Consider the following 8416-nt stretch of genomic DNA (forward strand, 5'->3'; position numbering starts at 1 on the left):
CACTGTCATACCTTTAAACATATGAGCCATATACTTGATTAAAGAGTGAAATAAAGGATATTAGGGATGAAGTGATTTTTGAAAGAGTTTGAAAAGAGAGCAAAGCTTTCCATCTCTGTTTAGTCGGGCTTTAATGGGAGCTAACAGGAAGCTGTGGCTGCATTTTAATACCTTTGTAGTCTACAGAGTTGGAGTCAGTTATAGGGCAGAGAGATGAGCAGCCACACCAAAACACCCTCGCTGCAGTTATATATAGAGCCTGTTCACCCCCGCCCTGCTCTGGAGGTGAATGGGCTGCAAGCAAACACATTCTACAGCTTCCATGACCTGTTTTCACACCCACCTCCTTGGTTCTGCTTTTCTTTCCTCTTCCCATTTTCACATCTCTGACGTCCCTTGTTTCAGTTAGTGGTTTGGCAGGGCTGTACAGCATAGGGTTCAAGAGAAAATAAAAATGCACAAAGCTGTCTAGTGGGATAGCTATTAGCATAACATGTCAGCTCACTCCCTGGCATGATTGTTGCCTCGATTTGTATTTATGCATGCATAAATATATTGTTTCCTTTGTAATTTTGATTTACTCTCCAGCAGCAACAGGATGCATGGACAGTGTCGCACAGGGCCAGTGCAGCGCGCAATTGGTCGAGGCCTCCCATGGCGCTGTGAGTGTTTTCTGCATACTGGCTGAGAGTGTGTGAGAGGTCAGAGCTGGATGGACACTGTGGCCATTGTCCCGAGATGGCTGACCACTCATTTCTTCTCACTGACCAGGTGTTGAGGCCAGACAGATGACCTGCAGAGTCTCTCTGTGCTTGTGTGTGTGCAAGTACTTTCACACATGGTGATTTAATCATTGATAAACATTTTTACTGTTAATGTGTCAGGTGTAAATATCAGCAGAAAGTATAAACATTTACGACTCAAGGTGCGATAGTGGATAGTAGAGCTCCATACTTGCAGAGGTAATGCTGGGATGCTCCAATTTCAGTGCTTGTGCTTTCACTTTCCGGCAAGTACTAAAGTACTTTAGTTAAAATGGTAGTAAATACTCAAACTGCAGCAGTTTGGGTAATGTCATTAATATTATACAATGAATGAAAGGGAATGGGTGAGCATGTGTGTTTGTGTGCCCCAAGATTCCCGAGTGCCACTCGTACCCCAAGTCCTGAGAAAATGTTTATACTATTTAACTTTCAATCTTTATTGAGTTCATGCCCTTCCATGTCCCCTTCCTCTCCACAGAGTTAACTCACGAGGTGTTGTTTATATTGTTCTTTCTTGCTTGGTCCTGGTCACTATGTGGAGCTCCTGCTGTGTGTGTAAATCAACACCTTGTCGCACACACCAGCCTAAAGCCACCTGTGACAAAACACCCAGACAAAAGAAACTGGTGGAGTAAGACTTTTTTTTTAAATGTAAAGCGAGAGAGAGAGAGAGAGAGTGAGAGAGTGAGAGAGAGAGAGAGAGAGAGAGTGAGTGTGTGTGAGAGAGAGAGAGTGAGTGTGTGTGAGAGAGAGAGAGTGTGTGTGAGAGAGAGAGAGAGAGAGAGAGAGAGAGACGTCTGTTTTCTTTTTGTTATGCTGTGCACTAATCATGTGACTCATATGTGAGTGAATTGCAATAAGTGCCAGGAGACACTTTCCCGATCCCTGAAATGTGCTGACAAACACACAAGTGCAGACACCAGTCTTCATTGTCACAAACAGCTGCTGCCCCACCACCCTTGAAACAAAAAAGGTGAAGAACATTGAGAGAAACTCATGGGTGGGAGTGTTTTTTTTTAGCTTAGGATGTAGATGTACGGCTAAAACAGAGCAGAGTTTAAAAGGAAATTTGTCAAATGTGAGTGGTTTAGTGCAGCCTCAGTTACACTGTGACAACTCAAAGACACACTCTCTCTCACTCTCTCTGTGGTCCAGCTGCTTTTCCCATTATGTACCAGACACGTACCCTCACCTGATCAATCACATTCATTCATTCGAGATCACAATATCACACATCCGCTATCACTTCACAACATCTTAATGAAACCGATTGCAAACATTTAATGGGAAACACATTCTTAATGAATCTATCAATCTAAAGATGAAATCATTTCCAGTGTGACAACTCTTCAGGGTTGAGAGTATTATATATCGCTGTGCAGTGTTTTGGCATCGAATAAGCCTTCAAACGCATGGATCTATATCTCAAACTGGATTTCCTGGATCATATTTCATGTCTCACTGGTAGCTGACATGCCCATCACATTTTTTTTTAAACACAGGACTGTTCTCAGCCTGAACGCCTGCTCAGGGCTGTGCTGTTCTCAAAGGGTCGGTATTTGCTAACAGTACTCCTGGACACACCTATGTAAAGCTCCTCTTCTTCTACGGTCCACGCAGTCGTCAGTCCAGTGCAGGTCCAGTTACCAAACATATCCGTCTCAGGTAGAAATAATAAATAGTAAGGCTGGGCAGGTCAGATTAGAGAGGCCGGTGTGTATTTTCATACAGCTGAAGAGAAGGGCTGCATACTAAAGCTCTAATGCCCTACAGATGGTTCCACTCGCTGTAGTCAACTACAGGACGTACCCTCTCTGCATCCTGGCTATATGATATGCTGAAGCTTGACCAGACCTCCGACATGTCTGTGTACACTTTGTGGGAGGACAGACTCTATACAGGAATTCGTCAGGGATTTACAGTGTCAGATAATAATCTGCCCGTCATAGTCTACAGCCTGCAATCCACATTTTTCACTGATTCAGAAATTATTGACTTTTTCCTGAGTATGAAGTTCAGAGTAAAACAAATACTGTAAACATAGAAGGAACTGATCATATCATATTTGCAGTTAGTAACAATCTGTATTAAAAGAAAATGTATCAAGAATTGAGTTTCTGACGCAATTACTTTTCTTTCCAGACTGTAGACATTTAAGAGTCACAGAGATATAATAAATATCATTCCATGATTGTGACTTCCTCTCTCATGCTTTTGTAAAACACACAGCTAGAAGAAGTCCAGGCAGATTTTTTTTTTATTTTTTTGTCAAAAAGCGTTTTTTATGATGTTGAAAATCAAAGGTGAATAAGAGCAGAGGTAGATGGGGAAAGTTGAGCTATACCGCATCATACATGGAAACAGAAGATTTAGATTTAGACTTCAAATAACTAAAATGATGATATATAGTCTGATGTCAGACTGTAGTAGAGTATTGTTTGAAGCCAGCCTTTTTTGATGTTGGTTTTCTCTTTAAACAGGATGACCTAGGATTACACATCCCATTCTCTCTCCATCTGATATACTGAAGCCTGACCAGACCTCTGATAATGTCTTTGTAGACATTTTTGGAGGAGATGCTTTATACAGCAATTCGTCAGGGATTTAGTGCGTCACATAATAATCCTCCTGTCACAGTCAACAATGAACATGAGAGTTCTCAGTGGTTAAGACAAACGCTGAAATCATTACTAAGTTTGATTTAATTACCACCCACCTCGCTACTGTAGGTCAACTTAAAGGAACAATCCAGGCAAAATCATTTCAGTAATTTATGCATTAGTGATAAGTGGTTCCAAACTAATTTAGTGTCTGAAGCAGTGACTTCTTCCAGCTGCTTGTCAGAGCTTGCATTGTTTTATGAGTTGTGAGAAATTCTGCCAAAGAGCACTCTGGACTTGTTGGATTGTTTTATTTCATTGTAGTTACCAGAAACTGTTAAACTACAGAAGTTGATTAGAAAAAACAACAACATTAGAGTAAAGTCAGGAGAAAAATGATTCATTCTATTAATATCTTTGTGACCCCCTTAAATGCATGTTGTTACTTATTGAAAGGATCCCGCTCTTAAGGTGTGAAACATCTGTTTAAAAGGAAAAAGATAATGCAGTGTGACAATCACAAGCAATGTGCAGCGAAAAGTGAATGTGGTCAACAGGGTGGTCGATATATGTAGAGTTGTTTGCCTTTCATATTGGCATATATTAAAAATGACCTACATTTTTCTGTAAAAAACATATTGTAGTTAATTGAATTAAAGGATGGGTTCACATTTGTTTCAACTAAAACAATAGTCTGAAATACTGTAAATATGAGGCTTCAGCAGTCTGAGTAAATCAAAGACTTTACTTTTTATGGGTGGATATTTTAAGACTAATGCATCGAACAGAGTCACAATCATGTAAAGGTACACTACAGATTTCAGATTGTACTTCAGTACAAAGCTTTTCGGGTCTTGTTTTCCTCCGTTCAAACAGGATGACCTTAGATTTTAAACACCTTCCCATCTGGGACATGGTTAAAAATGTTGTCATCAGAATTGTATTTCCTCTTTTTCCATAACTGTCCATTTCTCTCCTCACTTCTGCATTACCATGGTGCAGGTTGTTAGAGGGCATCTGCAGCGTCTCCATTGCGCAGTGCTCTTTACAATGGAGGTCAAAGAAGTGTCACATATTTAATATGGCTGAACGATAATATGCTTGATTAGTGGTGAAAGGCCTGTTATGGTCCATGAATGTGGATACCACAGAGTGCATGAAAGTGCACATTTACATCCCTCCATTCATTGAATCAAATTTGCTGGATTTACAGAGTTTCTTCTGTTTTCAGTATCATTATATTTTAATGAAAGACTGTACTTATACTTTTAATTGCTTAACAGTGTCCAATTTAAGCAATTCAGTTTAATTTCAAGCTTGTAAACAGTATATCCTGGTCTACTGCTCCTCGGATGTTAAGCCACTAATCTGGAGTCTTGCACAACTGTTGTTTACCAAGTTCATCAACAGTATGCTAATCTGTACAGACACATAACTATCTCCTAAGACTCCAAGATTTCTTGGCTCTTCAGTCCCTTGAATTTCTTCAGACCCAATTTTTTGGTCAGGCCTAATTGTCTTGTCATTTGGACTAATTTGATTTTGCTGATGGAATGGGTCATGCCTCAGTTCAACCATTCATCATGTACTTTATTCTATTATAATAAAAAACCACTTTCATAACAGACAAATTATTCATCCATGTTGTTTTATGTAATGTTGTTAGGTTGAGCCAGTCTGTCGGGCCCTCTCCCTGTAGACAAGCAGGAGGGACAGTAGAACACTAAGTACAGAGGGGCTTTGTTAAGGTAACACACACACATGCTTGCATTCATGTGCACACACACACACACACACACACACACAGCACTGCGGCGGCAGGCAGTCCCACTCTGTTCGAGGTAAAAACACAGAAATTAAGCGCTGCATGCTTGTGGTTTTTAATTTAGCGTGCTGACAGCCATCCAATAGTCCTGTGGTGACACTGGATAACTTTATGACCGTGGTGAGCACAGACTAGGACAGGGACCAGAACAGACACCCACTTTAGCTTCAACCCCTACACACACACGCACACACACACATACACACACACACACACACACACACACTTCATCGAAAATTGAATCTGAAAAAGCTAAATTACTACTGCAGATGTTCACAATTTGATCAATCATTGCAAACACTTATTGGGGGGGACATAATGGAGCTATTGGAAACAGTTATGTGGTGAAATAATAATAATATTGTCAAAAATAAAAATTTAAGCAGTTACTCAAGCCATAATATGCCAAGTCTGTATCGGTTGCTGTGGTCTCTGTAATTGCCAATTTTAGAATCAAATACCCACTTTGCTGGGCTTTCTACACAATATCAATAGTAGCCACACACAAGTGCATTGTGTGTGTTTGTGTGCGTGTATGTGTGTGTATGTGGTTGTATGGGACTTCACTATTGTGCTGACTGCCAGTAAAGTAGTGCTGACTGCATAGTATTTGAAATGGGTGGTTTCTCCTACTCCAGATCCTCTGAGTGAAAGGCCGATATGGATGTGAAGAATTTATGGTTAAGGAAGCACCTCTTGTATCAGATTATCATAGTTCCATTACAAGCTGTTGAGTGATGAAAACAGATCTGACTTTGTGTCTTTGCTCAGTGAAAGCTTGTGGCCCGGTGTCTTTACTATTGATTGGCTGAACCTTGTCCTGAGTTGACAATATTGACATGCTGTCAAGCGTCCCACCGGCATTTGGCCGTGCTAAGTATGACCTTGGTAGTAAAAGCTAAACATCACTGTGAGGACTAAAACTGTGTTTAGAAAAACATTAGCAAAGCATGAAAAAACATGGCTTCCTCATTCATTTCCCGCTATGGTGGCAAATTAGTCTCTACGAAACAGAGGGACGTATAAAAAAAAGGTAAAATTTAGGTAATACAGTATATACTGCACCTTGTAACCAGAGTAATTCAAAAAGTGACACAAAAGAAAAGAACTGCTGCGGTAATAGCTTTCCAGAGTTGTGAAATCCTTTCTCATAGTAATATTACAGTATACACTGTGCAGTATTTGGCGTTCATATACACACAGGTGCATGCATGAAGTTTGACCTCTGCATTGAACCAATCCAAAGCATTTTAGTGGGCTGCTGTAAAGCACCCGGGGAGCAACTTGGGGTTCAGCGCTTTGCTCAAGGACACTTTGACATACTGACAGTAGGAGCCAGGGATCAAACAACCAACCTTGTGGTTCAAGGACAACCCGATCTTCCCGCTGAGCCACAGCCACCCCATTGTTGGATGTGTTATTCAAAACTGAGCCTGTTACCTGTAGCAACACACCTTTATTTGTTTAGTGCACTGCTGTTTTTGGCCTGAATGTTGTCAAATCCAGCAGTAATATCTTGTGTGGAATTTTGTGTTTCTCAATTACTGGAATCTGCTTATTGAGCTGAATGATGATATGAGAACATGCACAGGCATGGGTTCATTTAAAGACATACACACAAATACAGACATGGAAAATAATACGTATGGGCAGAAAGAAACAGCGTATGGTGTGGTCCACGTGTTTTGCTTCATGATTCTGGATGTAGATGTGCAAACATGTGAATTGAGGGAAATACTGCACAAGAGGTGGCCTTGAAAGCGCTTTCCCTTTAGGTGCTGGATATGTGGCTGTTCCATTGCCGCATGGTGGTGACAGTGTGTGTTGATGAAAAACACATGCAATGCCAAGACTGTATGTGGCTCCATTTTTCTTTTTATGGAAGCTCAAGCTAAGTGGATTGTGGTCAAGGTTCTGTGGACATCTTGTTAATAGGCTCTGACAGTGAACTGTATTGATTTGACGTGGTGACACGTTTCTCCAAATTAATACTCATTGATATTTTGGTATGTGTGTGTGTTTTCTGAATGAGGACATACAGTAAACGGGTTATATGAAGTCATATGTTGGACTGTTGCAAAGGAAAGATTTGCTGCTCTGCTGGAATATTCTGAATGGTTACCAGGCAGGCTGCTCATGTGTAAAGCACTTTGGAGAGTTGTAAATCGTTGTCATTTGGGAACCATAGTCGGTGCATAGTATGGCCTTTTTATGTGTCGGTGGCATCTGGAACACACACTCAGTCACACAGTCTCCATGAATGATTCACGGATGAGTGATTCTTTGTTGGCTGAATCTCTGCTGTACGATGTTTGTATCTCGGCACATCCTCTTTCCCTCGGGAGATATTCACATCTGTGATCCCCCACCCACACTCTTCATTCATTCTGTACCTGTCTCTTCCTATCTTACTCTCACTCTTTGCCAAATACTGAACACTCCCAGGTTCCCCACAGAGGCAGGCAGCAGCCGGGCATGCCCATTGCCAGCCCCTGTCCTCCGCTGAGAGTGGCTGACGTCACCGCTCTTTTCCCAGGTGACTTTGTGAGACACATCAACACTCTCACACACGAATTTGATTTCTCACATTAGACCAGTAACTAAGGAAGTCAATGTGTGTGTGTATGCAAACACACAAGCACAACTGTGTTTATGTTTGAAAGACATAGGGAGAGAAAAAAAAATATATATATATATACAGAGAGAGAGAGAGAGAGAAATAGATATGCTAATGATCAGTGGTTGGCAGATGGTAGAGTGATGTAGCGAGGACTGATATTACTGCCCACTTAAACTCATCTGCTGTTACTCCAACCCCCAACACTACTACAAGGCTGGACCCAATGCACACTCATCCACAGGCTTTCTCTCTCACACAGCCAAAGGCACTCACTCTCATTCACACTCTTTCAGATACACGGAACTCTATGCAAACATCAATCTGGAATAATAATTGTAAGTGTACACCCTCTTGTTTGTTTCAACAGCATTCTTCCTGTATTATTACAGGACATTTGATATGTCTATCGTAGGTAAGAGACAGGACAGTTGTTGCTGGTTATGTAAAGGTCTATTGTCTTGTCATTGCTGATATCATGCTGTCAGGGTAGGAAATTCAGTGATCACATCCTTTGTCATGGCAATAAAGTGAGTTTCTTTTACGGTTTGTTGGTGTTGTTGGGCTGAGTAACAGATATGCAGACAGAACCGGGGGGGGGGGGGGGGGG

At 41.2% G+C, this 8416-nt stretch overlaps 1 protein-coding gene across 1 annotated transcript in view; it reads left to right on the top strand.

Moving 5' to 3' along the window:
• Nucleotides 1-8082: 8082 nt before the first annotated feature.
• The window catches only part of sema3ab (sema domain, immunoglobulin domain (Ig), short basic domain, secreted, (semaphorin) 3Ab), a 39834-nt gene continuing 39500 nt past the window's right edge, over nt 8083-8416 (top strand). The window contains exon 1 of the mRNA XM_031858775.1: nt 8083-8144. The gene's annotated coding sequence lies outside the window, so the exon portion shown is untranslated. The remainder of the gene's footprint in view (nt 8145-8416) is intronic.

Source organism: Anarrhichthys ocellatus, unplaced genomic scaffold (assembly GCF_004355925.1).
Source record: "Anarrhichthys ocellatus isolate YVR2014 unplaced genomic scaffold, GSC_Weel_1.0 scaffold2, whole genome shotgun sequence".
Lineage (NCBI taxonomy): Eukaryota > Metazoa > Chordata > Actinopteri > Perciformes > Anarhichadidae > Anarrhichthys > Anarrhichthys ocellatus.